We start from the raw sequence: 17730 nt of genomic DNA on the forward strand, positions 1-17730 counted from the left end.
GATAAGGGATCCGCAAGCTGCATTTTAACTATAAAAGAGCCACAGTTTGGCCACCCCTGCCATATTCTCTGCAGGGACTGTCTTTGATGGGACTCCAGGAAAACAAGGAATGCGGGAAGCTTAGGATGGAAGCTACTCAGTCACATGGGCGGAGCAGTGCACAGGATTTAATAAAGTTCCACTTCTTCTGCTTAACCTGCCTTCACTTTACTCTTTGCTAATGAAACATTGTGATGGTATCTGAGCTGTGAGTTCTCTGCAGTGCAGCAGTTGGCAGCGTGCGCCAGGGCCGGCTCCAGGCACCAGCCGACCAAGCACGTGCCTGGGGCAGCACCTTAGAAGTGGCGGCCAATGTTGAGGTGGCGGGGGGCGCTCGCGGGGTTTTTGTTTTTTGTTTTGTTCGGCGGGGCGGTGCTCAAGGGTTTTTTTTGTTTTTTGTTTTTGTTTCAGCCAGGCAGCGCGGGGGGTGTTTCGACGGCGCGGCACTGGGGGGGGAGGAGGGGGTGTCGGCGGCGCAGCGCTTGGGGGGGGTGTTACGGCAGGGCGGCACTCTTCTTTTTTGCCTGGGGCGGCAAAAAAGTTAGAGCCGGCCCTGGCTTGAGCCATGGAACTTGGTCTTTACTCGCCCTTGGAATTTGCAGACTCCGAGGCCAGAGATGAAGCTGGTGGAAGAAGGAATTCTGACTTGAACACAGACCTGGCCATGCAAAAGGACAACAACAGGAAAGTAAAACTATTATTTTACCTTATTGAGAACAAGGCAGAGAGGTCTGCAGCACTCACCACTCACTGCAAGGCTCATAGCAGTGGTAGGAGACCTGGAGGCCTATTGCTCTCCAAAGCAGAACGAAACTGGAACGATGCAGGTTTTTCATTACAGACTAATCTGAAGGGGAGGAGATAGATCCCTATGTTACTGCTTTATGCATACTGGCTGCTAAATGCAATTGTGGGGACTTGACAACCTCCCACATTTGGGACATGATAGTCTGTGGCACTTGGGATCACCACCTGCAGAAGCGACTATTCTGGGAAGGCAATCTCATATTAGACATATGCTCAAACCTGGATCATCCAGCAGAAGCTTCAAGGATGAAACCCAAGGAGGTATAACACCCTCAGAAATACACATAGTGAGACAAAAAGAAAGGACAGCAGGTGACCAGGATTCCATACCCATCATGAGATGCATTTACTGTAAGAGACAGCATGAGCAGTTAAAGGAGAAGTGCCCTGTTCTAGAACAGCATTGTAGGGAATATGGTAAGTTGAACCATTGTAGCAGTGTGTGCAAGAGCAGAGGAAGATCTCAGGAAGATTATCAGACTTGTACGAGGGGGGAATGGTACATTAGACAGCGATGATAACATCATGACTCTTTCCTTGAGTATGAGAGCACATTAGATTCAGACTTTTGGGACAGGAAAGCACATGGGACAACCCCTGTGCAATTTCAGCTAGATAGTGGGGAGTCCTGCAGTGTGATTCCTTGGGTCTCAAACACAGCTATATGCACGGAGCAGTGCCCAGGGTTCAGAGGTGGTTCTATGTTTTTTGCCACCCCAAGCACGGCAGTCAGGCGGCCTTCGGTGGCATGCCTGTGGACAGTCCGCGGTCACGCGGATTCGGCGGCATTTCTGCGGGTGATCTGCTGGTCTTGTGGCTTCAGCGTACCTTCCACCGAATTGCCGATGAAACCGTGGGTCCGGCAGACCTCCTGCAGGCACGCCGCTGAAGGCTGCCTGACTGCCGTCCTCACAGTGACTGGCAGGCCGCCCCCCGTGGCTTGCCACCCCAGGCACGCGCTTGCTGCGTTGGTGCCTGGAGCCAACCCTTGCCAGGGTTTAATACAATTCCACTTATTCATTTTAACCTATAGTCAGCTTCACTCAGTGCTAGTGAAACACCATTGACCCCCATCTACTGATCTGTGATCCAGCAGGATACACAGACTGTGACATTATCTGATTAAAATATGACCATGTAGATCATTGTTGCTACCATTGTTAAATATTTGCAACAAATCTTGTACAAAGTATGTCATTTAAGGTGTCAATTGAAAGGTTATGATTTGCTGAATAGGATTATCCTGTTTGTATGCATGTACCTTTTTTGTATCTGAAATTATGAATATTTTCTGTATACCAGTATTTCAAATGTTTGCTCCTGGATAACACCCACAAGGTATTTAACTACCACATTGTGAAGGGACTATTCAAGTTGAAAGAAGAACAGGAGTACTTGTGGCACCTTAGAGACTAACAAATTTATTAGAGCATAAGCTTTCGTGGACTACAGCCCACTTCTTTGGATGCATATGCATCCGAAGAAGTGGGCTGTAGTCCACGAAAGCTTATGCTCTAATAAATTTGTTAGTCTCTAAGGTGCCACAAGTACTCCTGTTCTTCTTTTTGCGGATACAGACTAACACGGCTGTTACTCTGAAACTATTCAAGTTGAATGTCCCATCAAAGAACACTTAACTTACAATGGATCATGGAAGAAGCTTATCCACACCTGGTGGACTTTCCTGAGGACATTCTAGCTAGAATATGGGTAATGACTGCCCTGATTCATTAAAGCATGCAAGGGTATACGACTTGCTCATGTGACTCCAAACCCCATCTTGTGTGCCTGTATTTTTCCAAATACTATGCTCAGGGCTTTGTTTGGGATAATGAAGTTTCCCTTCACATAACAGAAGCTATAAATGGCCGTGGAAGCATCTCTATTTTGCTTCTTTCCTGCTCTAATCTCTGGACTATGGATTTATACTAATGGGAGCATTCTACCAAGGGACTAAGGACCTTCCAAACCATTTGGAAGCAACCAGAGACTTAACAAACCAGCAGTTTATTTCATCACTGCTTCAAGCCTGTTCAAAGACCTTTGCAATTGTTGTATGTATTTGTTTCCTTTAACCAATTTTAACTCTCATCTCTTTCTTTTTATAAATAAGCCTTTCGATATTAGATACTAAAGGATTGGCAATGGCGTGATTATTGAGTAAGATCTGAGTTATATATTGACCTTGGTATATGGCTGGTCCTTTGGGTTCAGAAGAATCCTTTGTTTGATTAAATTGGTTTTAAATAACCACTCATCATTAAGTCTAATATGTGGGTATTGAATCCAGGACTGGAATACCTAGGGAGGCTGATTTCTGACTTCTTGTTAGCCACTGTGGTGAGACAGAAGTTTACTTTTGTTGCTGGTTTGGTATATCTTATGGAAGAATACCCATCAGTTTTGGAGTGTTCTCAGCAGTTTGTCCTGAATTTGGTATTCTCAGTTGTGACCCACTGAGGTCTGGTGACACAGGTATATCTTCCTCCCCTGTCCAATAGAAGAGTGAGGGCCATCAGAACTCTTTTGAAGAGTCTTACCAGGAAGTGACCTTTCCTTAGAGGCTGGAGAGGCTACAAGGGAAGCTGAAAGCAGAGCTAGAAAGCCAGCTGCAGAGAAGCCATGTGCCCAGCAGGAAGCTGACCAAGGGAGCAGAAGCTGCAGAACCACTTGTGGAATAGGCAGTGAGAGGCAGACATTACAGCTGGATACAGAGCTGCCCAGAACTTGTGGAAAGCAGCGGAGAGGGGCCTCAAGGGGATCTTTTAGCAGAGGCTCTGTAAAGGAATTGCTGCATAATTGTTGCATCCAAATATCTCAATTTCTGCCTTTGATGTGGTGTTCCAGAACTAGGAGTTAGATTTCCCAGTGCCATAGATGGAGACCCTGAAGCAGCACACCCCAGTCAAACAGGGTAAAGTAAGGGATGGTTCTATAGCTCTCCTTAGGAAGTTGTGTCTGTGTGTGTGTGTATATATATATAGGATCTTTATGGGTTATTTTATGTTTCTGTGTGAAAGAGAACTTTAAAAATGTATGCAAGGGCTCTGGGCCAATGAATATTTTCTGTGACTTCTAAAGACACTGTTTTCTTATTAATGACCCACAGAACAACTCAAAAGATATTACGCTGAAGTCTGAGAGCTTTCATCTTCTTGAAGTGTTATTGCTTTTCTAAAATGATTACAAAGCTAAACAAGTCCACTTCTATTATGTTTAATGCTAAAAAAAAAACCATTTTTGCTCTAGATAAGTAATCCCTTATTTGAAATTTCAATGTACCTCTCCTTTTCAATATGTAAGACCTTTGAAAAAGTGAATTATAATCTTTCCTTTAAGACTTTTTCAAAACATTCAGCACACTTTCTCAATTTTTACTATTTTTTTTGCTCTTAATTTTTTTAAGGGATTTCCTATAGTTGCCTGCCCCTTGCTATCTTCATTATATTTGAATCAAACTAGATGATCTAAGCCTATTAAGCTGTCTTTTTTTTTTTCTATTTGCTTTCATTCAATGATACTAAGAGACTTGTGTAAATTAACTTTATTTCACCTTTTGGATCTGATCCTGTTTCCAAGTTTTGCTATTGACCTCACAGGGAGCAGCAGCAGGCCACTAGCTCTGTCAGGAATGAGGACTTGCAAACCTCTCAGCACAGTTAAGCCAGAGCAGGGCCACTTAATTCACCACTACACCTGATTAAGACCAACAGCAACAACTAAATGCAGATGCCTGCAGCTGCAGCTTCCTCTCTGTGTGCCCTGCTCCTTGCCTTGCTCCAGCCCTGATCCTGCCTTGTTTCCAGCTTGGCTGCTGTCCTGTACCCTGCTTGGTTCCTGATTCTGGCTTCAACCACTAGGCCTGACTGTCTACATCCTGGTTTGTTACAAGATCTTTCTGTGACTATTTAGGCTGTGGAGACAGAATAAGAAAAAATATATAGGTGCAATAATAATTCCAAAAATGGATTTTTTTTGGGGGGGGGAACTGGCTATAGTAATTGCTCAATATCAGCGTGTTCACAATCTTCACCAGCCAGTCAATGCCCCCTTCCATATTTCATGCGGATAGATGCATAAACAGACATGTTAAACTCTGACTTTTACATATATCACTTGGTTTACCTGTTTAAAATAACTAATGGGGGCATGGATTATGGAAGGTCAGTTCCATGGGTGTCAGTTACTGTATGTAAACAAGGACAGGAAATAACAAATCCTCCAATGATCATAGAATTTATGGTGAGTAAAGAGAGTAGTTCAAGAACAGGAAAAAGCTTCATTTTAAAGATCCTGTGCTAATAGAGCACTTTCTGAGGTGTTGTTAATTATTTTATAATGACAATCATAGGTCAAATCTAGCATAGAAGCCTATTAGTCAACCCTAGTAATAAACTGGAAGCCAGCCCATAAACATGACTGACCTGTTCTCTTTTCTAATCCAAAGAGAAACTAAGAGTTTGAGGAGCTATGTTGAAATAGCTGCTTGACTGATGGGCAGTAACTGCTGTGGACTGTATATGAGCATGGATTTTAAATAAAAGCCACCATTTCACCTTCAAAATTAATTTTTAATTTAAATGTAAACCTTAAAGAGAAAAATAAGTAGCACAGCCTTCCTCCCAGGGAATAAGCATTAGAATTGGGATTTGGATAATCGAAGAGGAACAAGGGCTGAACTCTTGTCCTGTATTTGTTGGCCTTGCTTAAAGATTTACTTTTGGTTTCTATTAGAGAGATGAGTGATGGATTCAAATAGGTGCAGAGAAAACACATCCTTGATCTCCATAGGCAGGACCACATTGTAAAGGTAGATGATGCTAGAAGCTCTTTTATTACTAAAACCGGGAAAACCATTTTAATAAAAGTAATGAGGTGGATCTGCCAAACCAACAAAATCCAGGGAATTCATAATTAGCAGAATGAGAAACTCGGGGCTTGCACCACTTGCTGTTTGGTGTATGGAATGGCTTAACAGGTATATTTTAAGGGATACTGTATATTACTGTACACAATAGGATGCCATCATAATTCTTGAAAGCAAAATGTGCTTAGTTGTATTAACAGATTGGGCCTGTAGGGGCATTTCAGTTTCTCAAAAATAATGTACTTGCTGAGCACTAGACTGTATCATGCATGCTTTCTCTCTTCCCTCTCCCTTCGAGCCCAAGGAGATGGAATGAGCACTATTATTCAGCTAGGGTCTACAAAGCTATTAAATACTCGCTGTCTGTTTATAGCTTGATTTATAAAACACTTAATTTATATACATGTTAGGGGCAGGGATGGATCTGTTTTATAAATATCTTCTAAAAACCTGGGTTTGTATCTACTTTTCTGTTTAGTGTCTTGATTATTTAGGTTACTATAGCATAGTCTTTTGTCCTCATGTGCAGATGAGTATTGGTTTAGTTAAGTAACAGAGTTTGACCACTGCTAGCCAAGCATTTGTGTCTGTGAGTTCTTTCTTAGGACCCTGAAGTGTGTTCATTGCTGGAGTAGAGAGTGTTATTACTGTCTGGACCCCAAAACAAAATTATAGGAATATATTTTGAGGGTATGTTGCTAAAAGATATTCTCTCCAGGTCTTTGTCCTCTTGTATCTCACATTCCCCTGCCCCTTCCCACAGCCCCTGTTATTTGTTCAGAGGACTGGGTGAACAGTGAACTGGGTGAACTATCTCACATGCTTCCTGTCTTCTTATCTACACTTCCTTTTCTGATTCCTCCTCCACACACCCCCAAAACACTCCACTCTTTCTCTCTGACACCCATCCATCCCTGGTGGGGTTAAATCATAGCTGACCAGAAAACAATACTTCCATTTCAAGGTAACTGATGGTTTAAATATTACAGTTAGTCCACTGAAAGTCCAAAGTCCACTGAACGCTCCACCTAATTGTGATGGCATAAAGTAAGCAAGCTAGTATGTACTTAGGAGATCTGCTTAATCAGGATGCCTCCAGGGAAAGCAATTTTAAGACAAATGCTACTTAATGACAATGACTGCTGATTTATAGGGATAGTAATTCCTCTTAACTGTGATTCTTTCAGGTGATTTAGCCTTTGTGTGCCTCAGTCTCATTACTGACTTTTGCCCAACTAACAGTTGTGAGAATCACCTTATCTCTGGCACATGCACAAAATAAATTGCTTCTCTTTTCCTTGCCCCTGATTGCTAACTTGTTCATTCTGTGCCAGCTGCACATTTTGAATCACTATGCTGGGAATCTCACAGGGCTCCTGCTGCCAGCACTGTGCTAGACAGCCGGTTTGGTCTTACCAATGCTATGTAGAGTGACCAGACAGTAAGTTTGAAAAATGGGGGCAGGGGGTGAGGTAATAGAAGCCTATATAAGAAAGACCCCAAAATCGGGACTGTCCCTATAAAATTGGGACATCTGGTCACCCTAATGCTATGTGAGACTAGATTTGTCATTGGGCAGGGATTTCAGCAGGGGGAGGGGGCAGTTCATGCCTTGATGTAGTCTAGGATAGACTTCAGGGATGCCTTAACTTTTTTGCTTTGGCTGCAATGCCTGGCCCCCTGCCCACTTCTAGCATGTCCTGGAGTGTGGGGTGGGATGAGGGTGTACAGCCACCTGAGCCGCTCTGTAGTTCTTGCAACCAGGATATTCCTCAGGGCACATTGCAGCCCCTTTGAGCTGATTTAAGTGACAGAGAGAGACTGGAGAGAATTCCTCCAGTAATGTCTTCTTCCATGGCATGTCTGGGTAATGGGATGGTCTCTCTGCAGCTCCCTGCATGGCAGCAATGTTAGTCAAACAGGATTTTTGTTAAGTAGGTATTCCACTTAATAGAGACATAAGTCAGCCCAGTGGGACACCGCATTTATGTGGAATTGATGACAGTCACTATATGTGACTTATCTGATGTATCAGTAGAACTTCATCAGAGGATCACTGACTACTGATATTAAAAATAAACATCTTATCTTTATTTTCCATGAATTTCTTTGTGGCATCTATCAGGGTAAATTACAATATCAGTTCCACTGACCTTACTCTGAAATAAACCAGTGTAAGTACAGTTTGGTCTCTCCAAGTCTGGAAGTATTTATTCAGGCAAATCTATCAAAGTAAATGAGTGAGGATTTAAAGCTAACTTCTAAAGCTTGTTTAGTTTGTAGATAATTGACAGACCAGACAGTAACACAGACCAGCCCCTTCACATTTTTTTCCAAAAAATATCCTCACAACATTTTAGTTAGCGAGTAATACTTTTCTAATCTAATACATCTCCACATCCTGATCATGTAAGCTGATTAACATGGGTGGACCTTTTTTGCCTGTGTGTGGAGTCTCATTAAGGCTATAGGGGCTCTGTACTGGCCAAGGTGTTTACCTGGGCAGAGCAGTTCACAGGGAAGGCCCTTATTTTGCTGAGTGTCTCTCATTCAAAGTTATTCGAAAATAAAACTCTTGAAATGGAATTTAAAATATTCAGAGAAGGAGGCAGGAGAGATTATGGTAGAGAGATTCAAGAAGGTTGTTTCAGAAAACAGCTATGAGGAGAAAACTCTAAAGCCAACAGCACTCAGGCTGTGCATTAGGGCAGAGGGAAGTTCTGTGCTAGACAGAAGGAGTGGGGAAGTGTCTTGTGATATGTTTAAAAAAACAAAACAAAAAACCTCCCAAGCACTGACCTCTCTTGTTAGCAAATGGCCTGCAAATTTTCATTTAAAAGAAATGAAGCAATCTGCGTTTAGGACTCTGAGCCCGTGTGTAATCCTATGACTTAAAAACAGAGTTTTTCGTTCAATTTTATGTTAAAATGCCTTATGGCTGTGGCCATCTATGCCAAGTATCAGCCAGGAGCAAAGTTTTACAGCTGAATTATAAACCCCTGGGAGATGGGGTTTCTAATGGAAAAACTGACAGACTCTTAACTACTGTGGTGCTAGCAGGCGCCGTTATAATAAATGAGACTGAAGGAGACACGATACAGGCCCACAAGGTAATTAATAGCAGGAGTAAAATAAAATATAGACGCAACGTCCCACAGAGAGCATGACTCAATGGAGCAAACTTGTAATAAAGCACAAAGAACGTCTATTTAGTAAAGAGCTGTGTGAAACTGCTTGTAAAATAAATCATGGGCTAGTACTGTAGCAAGCAGAAGTCACTGCATATTCCCTTTATAATTAGAAGATATTTTTTTTAAATCACAACTATAAAAACACTTTTTGGCTACACAAAATCACTCTGTATAATGGAACAAGCAGCTATGAAATGCAAACTGCAGCTATCCAAACAAACTCTTAATATACTTCTCGGTATGAGCCTAGCAGAAAAGTTCAAAAATGTGACTATTTACGGCATCATATTTATTTAAACAAGTAACTTCTTGACGAGCTATTTGATTTCTAAACTGTATTGTCATCTTGTGCATGATGCTGTATTTAAGCAATAACAACTTTGCCACAGTGGTCAAGGCAGTCAACAAATTAATTTGTCCTTCATCCCATGTTCTTCAGTTGTACAAGTCTCTTGTCCAGATCCACAGCATACTGATGTCCATTGGGATCTTTCCACCTACTTCAGTAGACACTGGATCAGGCTCCCTACATGCAATACTTATACAATGAATTGTTCAATACATGCATAAATAAGACTTGCCACATGTTGTTCTGCTCATGTACAAGTTAAGGTAGAGAGGTAATCAAACAAAATGAGGTAAGGGGACTGTATTAACCTGTTCCAAACAGTGCCTTTGTGGAACAAATGTACACATCTTTGAATGGGACACAGTCACTGTGGATGATGAATTAAGATACAAACATCACCCACCCATCACTATGGAAGCCTGCTGTAGATTTTTTTGATATCATGAAACGGTGAATGTCGAGGGGCCTATATTACTTGCATTGTTAAAAATGTGTATGTGTAGTGCAAGCAGCAAGATTAAAGGAATAGAAGTCACATTTATGTTACTAACAGAGAAGAATTTTTAGAGCCCAATATTTAAGGATAACAACTTAAATGAAATATAGCTGTCCTGGGCTGTCACACTTTGATATTTTTCAAGAGCACATGATGTCTTGCTTGCATTGCACAAGGAGAAATGTCTTGTTTATCTGAACAGGTTTTTGTCTTAAATATTATACATCCTGAGGGGGAAAGGATTGGAAACAGCTTCTTAAACTCTCATACTGCAAATCTTCTGCCCTGGTGCTTTTCCATTTTGATTTTTGTTTACCTTGTAGTGTTAGTGATCCATTCAGTCTCAAGCAGTTCAGCTGTGTAAAAAGGAAATACTACATATATCATCTGTAAGACCTAACATAGGAGTCCCTGATGTTGGTGGTGCCACCGCCGCCATCATCCATGCCGAGTGCATCTTTTAAAATTACTATGCAGGGTAATCCATTGTCTTCAAACTTTGAGGGCACAAATTAATTGATGCTGTTCTGGGGTGGGGGCAGGTGTAAGATATTCTTTTGATTTCAGTGAAATATATTGTTTTCTAGGCTGCAATAATAATAAAAGTTTATAGGTTTTTTGTGTGTGTGTGTGTGTGTGTGTGTTTTTTGTTTTGTTTTTTTGTTTTTACTGTTATGTTTTTGAATTGCAGCCAAGTCACAGTGAATGGTTTGTGGAACCTTTGTACACATGCTCCCTCAAGTACCAATGTTTCATTCATGCTCAGAACAACAATAAAGGATATCTGTAAGCTATTATTAAAAGTTAATTTTTGAAATTCACCTACCTACATAGCTGGGGAAACCCCCACCCCCCCTTTAAAAACAAATAATTTGCACAGTTTCTAAGATAATTGTTTATCTTTCTCTTCAGAACTCTAAGATTAGATTTGTAATACTTTTAATTGGCTGAACAACATTGCTTGACTTATATATGGGCACTCCCTCTATAGCTGATTTTTAGGTTGTCTGTTATCTAAATCTTAACTGTGAATTCATAAAGCCAAGAATTATACTGATTATGTTCCACAATTGCCACCATATCAAAGATCATTAATGGGACTTGTATAAATTCTTTCTTTTTCATTATTTGCCTCTGTATATCCAAAATATCACCCATATCCACTGTGTATCTTGAAAATACATGACTCCTGGGAAACTATTAATATCAGCCCAGCTTTCATAATCATAACCTTAAGCTATGCTAAAGAATCTGTAGTTTATAACTTACCTTGTAAGTAGCATCACAGAGTGAATTACACCTACATCACTTCTAAAATACAGGTTTTGAAAACACTGTTTTAGTTAGACTGTAAACTTCACACATTGTCCACATACATTAAAGCCAGATGCAGCACTTGACAAAATTCTACACAAGGAAAACCTATTTTAAACTTCTGGTATTCAAAAGTGTGAAGAGCCTTGGTTAGAGATTGACAAAGCACAGGGAAGGTGCACTGGGCAAGCTAGTTCTATCACCTTGGTCCTGACCTAATTCAACCCTCTTGGTTCTTCTAAGAAGAGACTTTTGAGCCAAACTGGGTGAGGGTTTGTGATATGGACAAATAGCAAAATCAACGATACCACCAAAAATCACTCCCCCCCCCCAATAATGAATTTGAACTCATGGGTCTCCAGAAATGAAAGGCTTTGTGTACAACAGGTCACCTATCCCATGCAAATGAAAAAGATTTGCCTTATATTATTTCGAAGGCTAATACAGCTCCTCATCTATAATTTAAGAGTCCCTGTGTGGAGGAATCAGTGCTGTTCAAGTGTGCTAGGATGGAGCTGCATATGTGCAGTTTGTGTGCTCCATCTATGTGGCATCCTCAGTCTCTGTGTAACAGTACGTGTGAAGAGCAACCTGAAGGTATGGGTGGGAAAATCTACTGCTCCATGGATCTATTCAGTCTCTCCTTATTTTGTGAGGCAACTAGAGGTACGTAGGTGCCATGTATATGCAACTTCAGCTGTGGGCTAAGGCTGCCTCCGCAGAGCAGCTCCATAGCCATTTTGCAGTCTGTAGGAATATTTTCGCCTACTCCTCCCTGGGCCTGGTACAGTTACTCTGGCCATGTACTATGGTCTCGGTCAGTGGTTCTCAACTAGGGGTATGCATATCCCGGCGGTACACCAAGGTCTTCCAGGAGGTACAACAACTCATCTGAATATTTGCCTAGTTTTATAGCAGGCTAGATAAAAAGCACTAGGAAAGTCAGTACAAACTAAAATTTCATACAGACAATGACTTGTATGAACTGCTCTATATACTATACACTGAAATGTAAGTACAATATTTATATTCCAGTTAATTTATTTTATAATAGTATGGTAAAAATGAGAAAGTAAGCAATCTTTCTGTAACAGCTTGCTGTGTAACTTTTTTTTTGTATTTTTATGTCTGGTTTTGTAAGCAAGTAGTTTTAAAGTGAGGTGAAATTCTGGGGGTAGGCAAGACAAATCAGACTCCTAAAAGCAGGGCCGGCTCTGGCTTTTTTGCCGCACAAAGCAAAAAACACCTGGCTGGCCGGAGCAGCAAGGGGGGTGGAGGGGAGGAGGAAAACAAACCTGGCCCCGGCCAGAGCGGCGAAGGGGGGCGGGGGGAGAACTAACCAGCTGGCCGGAGCAGCAAAGGGGGGGGGGGCGGGAAACAAACCTGCCCCCGGCTGGAGGGGGGGGAGACAACAAACCGTCCGGCATGGCAAAAGGGGGGATTGGGGGGAGCCCGGGAAACAAACCTGCCCCTGGCTGGAGCGGGGGAGGGGAGGGAACAAACCGGCTGGCCGGAGCAGCAAAGGGGGAGGGGGGGGAACAAACCTGCCCCTGGCCGGAGTGGCGGGCGGGGAGGGGACGACAAACTGGCCCGCCTGCCAGAGCGGCGAAGGAAAGAAAAATAAAAACAAGCAAAAAATACCTGCGGGGCGGTGGAAGCGTGGGTGCAGGGGGACTCCCGGCCCTGCAGACCCCGGGCAGCGGAGTGCGCACCCCGGCTAGCGCGGGGGGGAGAGAAGGGGGACGGCCAGGGCTTCCTTAAGCGGGGCGCTTGCCATGCGGCCCCTCCTGCTGTGCCGCATGCTGGGAGGGCTCCGCACCGCTCCGTTCAGCAGGCAGGGAAGGACGCGGGCTGCCTTACCGGGCTTGATGCAGGGTACTCTCCTCCTCCGCCCCCTACAGTGCGGCGGGAGCAGTAAACCAAAAAGAAAGAACCTGCAGGGGCGGCCAAAGTGGTGAAGTGCAAAACAAAACAAAGCCAAAAAAAAAAAAAAGGATTAGATGGAAATGCCGCCCTTTGAAATCTGCCGCCCCAAGCATGAGCTTGCTTGGCTGGTGCCTGGAGCCGGCCCTGCCTAAAAGGGGTACAGTATTCTGGAAAGGTTGAGAGCCATGGTCTAGGTTTTAGCTTTGATGAATGTAGCTTGTGTTTCATAATGTACAGGAAGATGATGACATCCATAGCGCTTTTTACATCAAAACTATTTTGGAAATTCAGATTATGTGCGGTTCAGAACTTTTTGGGATACTCTAAGAAAGATCCTAGTAGCACCAAACATGGTAATATTTGTCAGTTTAGAAGTGCTGTAGTTTATAGATGTTCTGTTGTGGACATTTATTTTTTTATCTGTCTTCTGGCCTGATACCATGTTTCATCTTCTTTTCTGTTGGCATGTAAATGCCACTTCCATGGACAGGATATTATCTGGAAAGAAGTTTTATATGATAGTTTTGTCCTTTTCCAATAAACTATCCCTTCAATTCCATACACATAGTATGGGTATCTTGTTAGCAACATATCTCTAATGAAGCTTTACATGAATATAATTCTAATAGTGCATAGATTTTTTTTAACTGATTATATAAATGGTCTATTGCTTAGACCCTGAAATTGTAAGAGGGAAATTAATTTAAAAAATCACATACTGTACAGGGACAGCACTGAACCTGCTTTATAAGCCCGTATAAGTGTAATCCACTTAATATATATCTGTGTCCATAAAACAGTTAGTGTAAATTATGACCTTTTAAAATGTATTTTTATTGGTTTTTAAGTGACCATGCTGAGCACGTCCATAAATCAAATAGGCTAATATCCAGTATGACACTTACATCAGTCTGAAATATTTAGTGAGTATGGAAATCTTGACTCATATTCTTTAGGTAGTGTGTGCTCCTTTGTGAAAACTTAAAAGTAAATGTTGGCAGATGTCTCTGAAATGTTTTGGGTGGCAGAGCTGCTAGATTATGGGCAAAATCCTGGCCCTATTCAAGTCAATTGCAAAACTCCCATTGACTTCAAGGGGGCCAGGAGTTCATCTCTTGATTCCTGTGGATCTTGGCCCTGATCAAGCAGTGAGATACAGGCAAGATCCCCGAATCTGTGAGGAGCTCCACTGAATAGAATGTCATGAGGTCCATCTCCATGTGTCAGATTGTAGAATGAGGGTCCTTCTTCCTCATAAAAAACATCTGGCACAACACGGATACGAGACGGTGCAGCACTCCCCCACAGGTCACCTCATGCCACCCTGCCATAGGAGCAACTAGCACCGCCCCCGCAGGCTGCACGGTGAGACTCAGCCAATGGAGGAGCCTCCCACAGCCCCCGGATCCCACGGCCGGACCCCACCCCCAGGAGACCCAACACCTCCTCTAAGGTTACCCAACAAGCCTCCAACCGCCAAAAACCCCATGCCCCACTGAGGACCTCCCAGCTGGATACCACCCGCAGAAGAACCAGAACCATCCCCAGCACTTCCAAACATGACCGCGCCCCCACAAAGCCCAACACTGGTGCTTCCAGAACCCCACTCCCTCCTGGAAAATCCAGCGCTGCCTTGGAGACACGGAGAGCTGCCCCCCCCCACCACACCAGGACACCCGCCTTGAGACCCACCTGAACACCAATCCCCAGTCCGAGGGACAACGAGGCCGCAAACTGTCTCCGCAGCACCTGAACCCGCTGAGACAATGCAGCAGGAGGAACGACGGCCGCGAGCGAAGGTCCTCACGCCGTGGCAATCCACCTGGATGGAGGAGCTGGCAAAGGCTGAGGACTTCGAGACCTTTGACATCCTGATGGACAGACTGACCACAGAACTGTCTGCGGAAATTACAGCCAGAAGGAGGGAACCCCAGGAGGCCCCACAGGCCATGCACAGATTCCCTGCACCGACCCATAACAACACCTCCAGAGAAGGCGGGATCGGGGACGTTGGCCGCCGCTACAATCTGGCGGCTGCATCCCGTATTCAGAAACTATACAGGACGAACCGGATGAAAGCCATGAGGGAGATCCTCGACGGGACCTCTTCCTACTGTGCCATCCAGCCCGAGAGACTCTACTCCTACTTCAAGGATGTGTTCGATCACGAGGCTCAGACCAACTTGCGACGCCCAGAGTGCCTTCTCCCGCTACCCCGGATCGACCTCACGGAGGTCCTGGAGCGAGATTTTTCCCCGCAGGAGGTGCAGGCGAGGCTGACGAGGACCAAAAACACTGCCCCTGGAAAAGATGGCATCCGCTACCACCTGCTGAAGAAGCAAGACCCCGGCTGCCTGGTGCTCGCTTCCATCTTCACCAAATGCAAGCAGTTTCATCGCGTTCCCTGCTCCTGGAACAAGTCCATGACCGTGCTCATCCACAAAAAAGGCGAACGAGACGACCCCAGCAACTGGAGGCCCATCTCCCTCTGCTCCACTATTTACAAGCTGTATGCCAGCTGCCTTGTGGCACGGATCATGGACTGGTCAGTGTGCGGGGGCACTGTCAGTTCAGTACAGAAGGGTTTCATGTCCTGCGAGGGATGCTATGAGCACAACTTCCTCCTTCAGATGGCCATCCAGGAAGCCAGGAGGTCCAAGAGGCAGTGCACCATAGCATGGCTTGACCTGACCAACGCCTTCGGGTCCATACCCCACCATCACATTTTTGCCACCCTGGGAGAGTTCAGGATGCCAGAAACCTTCATCCAGATCCTCTGGGACCTCTACAAGGACTGCATCACCACCATATGTGCCATGGACGGAGAGACAGATACCATCCCCATCCGCCGCGGCATGAAACAAGGATGCCCCCTCAGCCCCATCATCTTCAACCTGGCCATGGAACTGCTCATCCGAGCCATCTCCAGCGGCCCAACCGGCTTTGACCTGCACAGCAAGAAAATCAGCATTCTGGCCTACATGGATGACCTGTCCCTTGTCGCCAACAGTTTGGAAAGCCTCCAGCAAATGCTCGACGACACCAGCCAAGCCACCGAGTGGATGGGCCTCTGCTTCAATCCCAAAAAGTGCGCCTCCCTCCACGTCGACGGTAGCGCCAGGGCACTGGTCTGGCCAACACGATTCCTGGTCCAGGGCGAGCCCATGGCCTCCCTCGAAGAGCGAGAGGTATACCAACACCTCGGCACACCCACAGGAGTCCATGTCCGACAGACCCCTGAAGACACCATCATGGAGATCCTGCGAGACGCGTCCCAAATCAACTCCTCCCTGCTCGCCCCCTGGCAAAAGATCAATGCCCTCAATACCTTCCTGATCTCCCGCATCTCCTTTCTCCTCAGGGGATCGGCCGTAGCCAGGGTGCCCCTGAACAAGGCCGACAACCCCATCAGGCAGCTGGTGAAGAGGTGGCTCTACCTTTCCCAGAGGACCAGCACGGACATCATCTACATTTTCCACAGGCAGGGTGGCGCCAACGTATCTCAGCTGGGTGATCTGTGTGACATGGCTGTGATGTCCCATGCCTTTCGCCTCCTGACATGCCCAGATCCGACAGTGAGGAGCATCGCGCAGGAAGCCGTACGGGCCATGGTCAGGAAACGCATCACCAGGGCCCCCTCCAAGCAGGAAATCGCCACTTACCTCAGCGTCTCCTTGGAGGCTGAGTTTGGAAGAGAGGGGGGAGACCTATCCTCTCTCTGGTCCTGTGCCTGCAACACCTCGAGACGCCTGGGTAAGAGGATTGGCTGCTGCTGGAAGTGGTGCGAGGAGCGCCGGGAGCTGGGAATACTGGTACCATGCTTAAAGACCCCGGACCACACCATCGTCACCCCGACCGCCAGAGCTATTCTGGAAAAGACCCTGAAGGACACCATCCGCTGCCTCTATGCCGAGAACCTCAAGCGGAAGCCAGACCAGAGCCAGGTGTTCGAGGTGTCCAGCAAGTGGGACGCCAGCAACCACTTCCTCCCCAGGGGCAGCTTCACCAGGTTCACCGACTGGCGGTTCGTCCACAGGGCCCGACTCCACTGCACTCAACGGGGCCATCCACCATGGCAAACGAGACAAACACTGCAGGAAGTGTGGCTATGCAAACAAGACCCTGCCCCACGTCCTGTGTGGATGCAAACAGCACTCCAGAGCCTGGCGGCACCGCCACAATGCCATCCAGAACTGGCTGGTGAAAGCCATCCTGCCGTCCCTGGGGAAGATCACCCTTGACTCTGCCATCCCCGGGACAGACAGCAGACTGTGACCCGATATCGTCGTGACGGACGCAGAAAAGAAGGTCCTCACTGGCTCTCCACGACCCCGAGCATGGAAGGCGTCGAAGTACACCTCGCTGGCCGAGACCTTGAGAGCCCAGGGCTACGAGATCCAGATCCTGATTGTGGGAGCCCTGGGCTCGTGGGACCCCCACCATGAGCCGGTTCTGAGAGCGTGCGGAGTCGGTCGATGCTACGCCCGGCTCATGAGACAGCTTATGGTGTCTGACACCATCAGGGGGTTCAGAGACATTTATATGGAACACATCACAGGACACCGTCAATACCGCATTGAGTAACCGAGACTGCCGAACAGGGAAATAACCCACTTCCTTCCCTGATGGACCAAGGGACGCACCCCACCCATGTATTTATCTGCTACACCAATACTGATTTGGACTCCTTATTCATTCCATGGGTGGAGTACCCGAGCCCACCTATCCACTGGCACTTTAA

The sequence above is a fragment of the Malaclemys terrapin genome, chromosome 5 (assembly GCF_027887155.1).
Source record: "Malaclemys terrapin pileata isolate rMalTer1 chromosome 5, rMalTer1.hap1, whole genome shotgun sequence".
NCBI lineage: Eukaryota > Metazoa > Chordata > Testudines > Emydidae > Malaclemys > Malaclemys terrapin.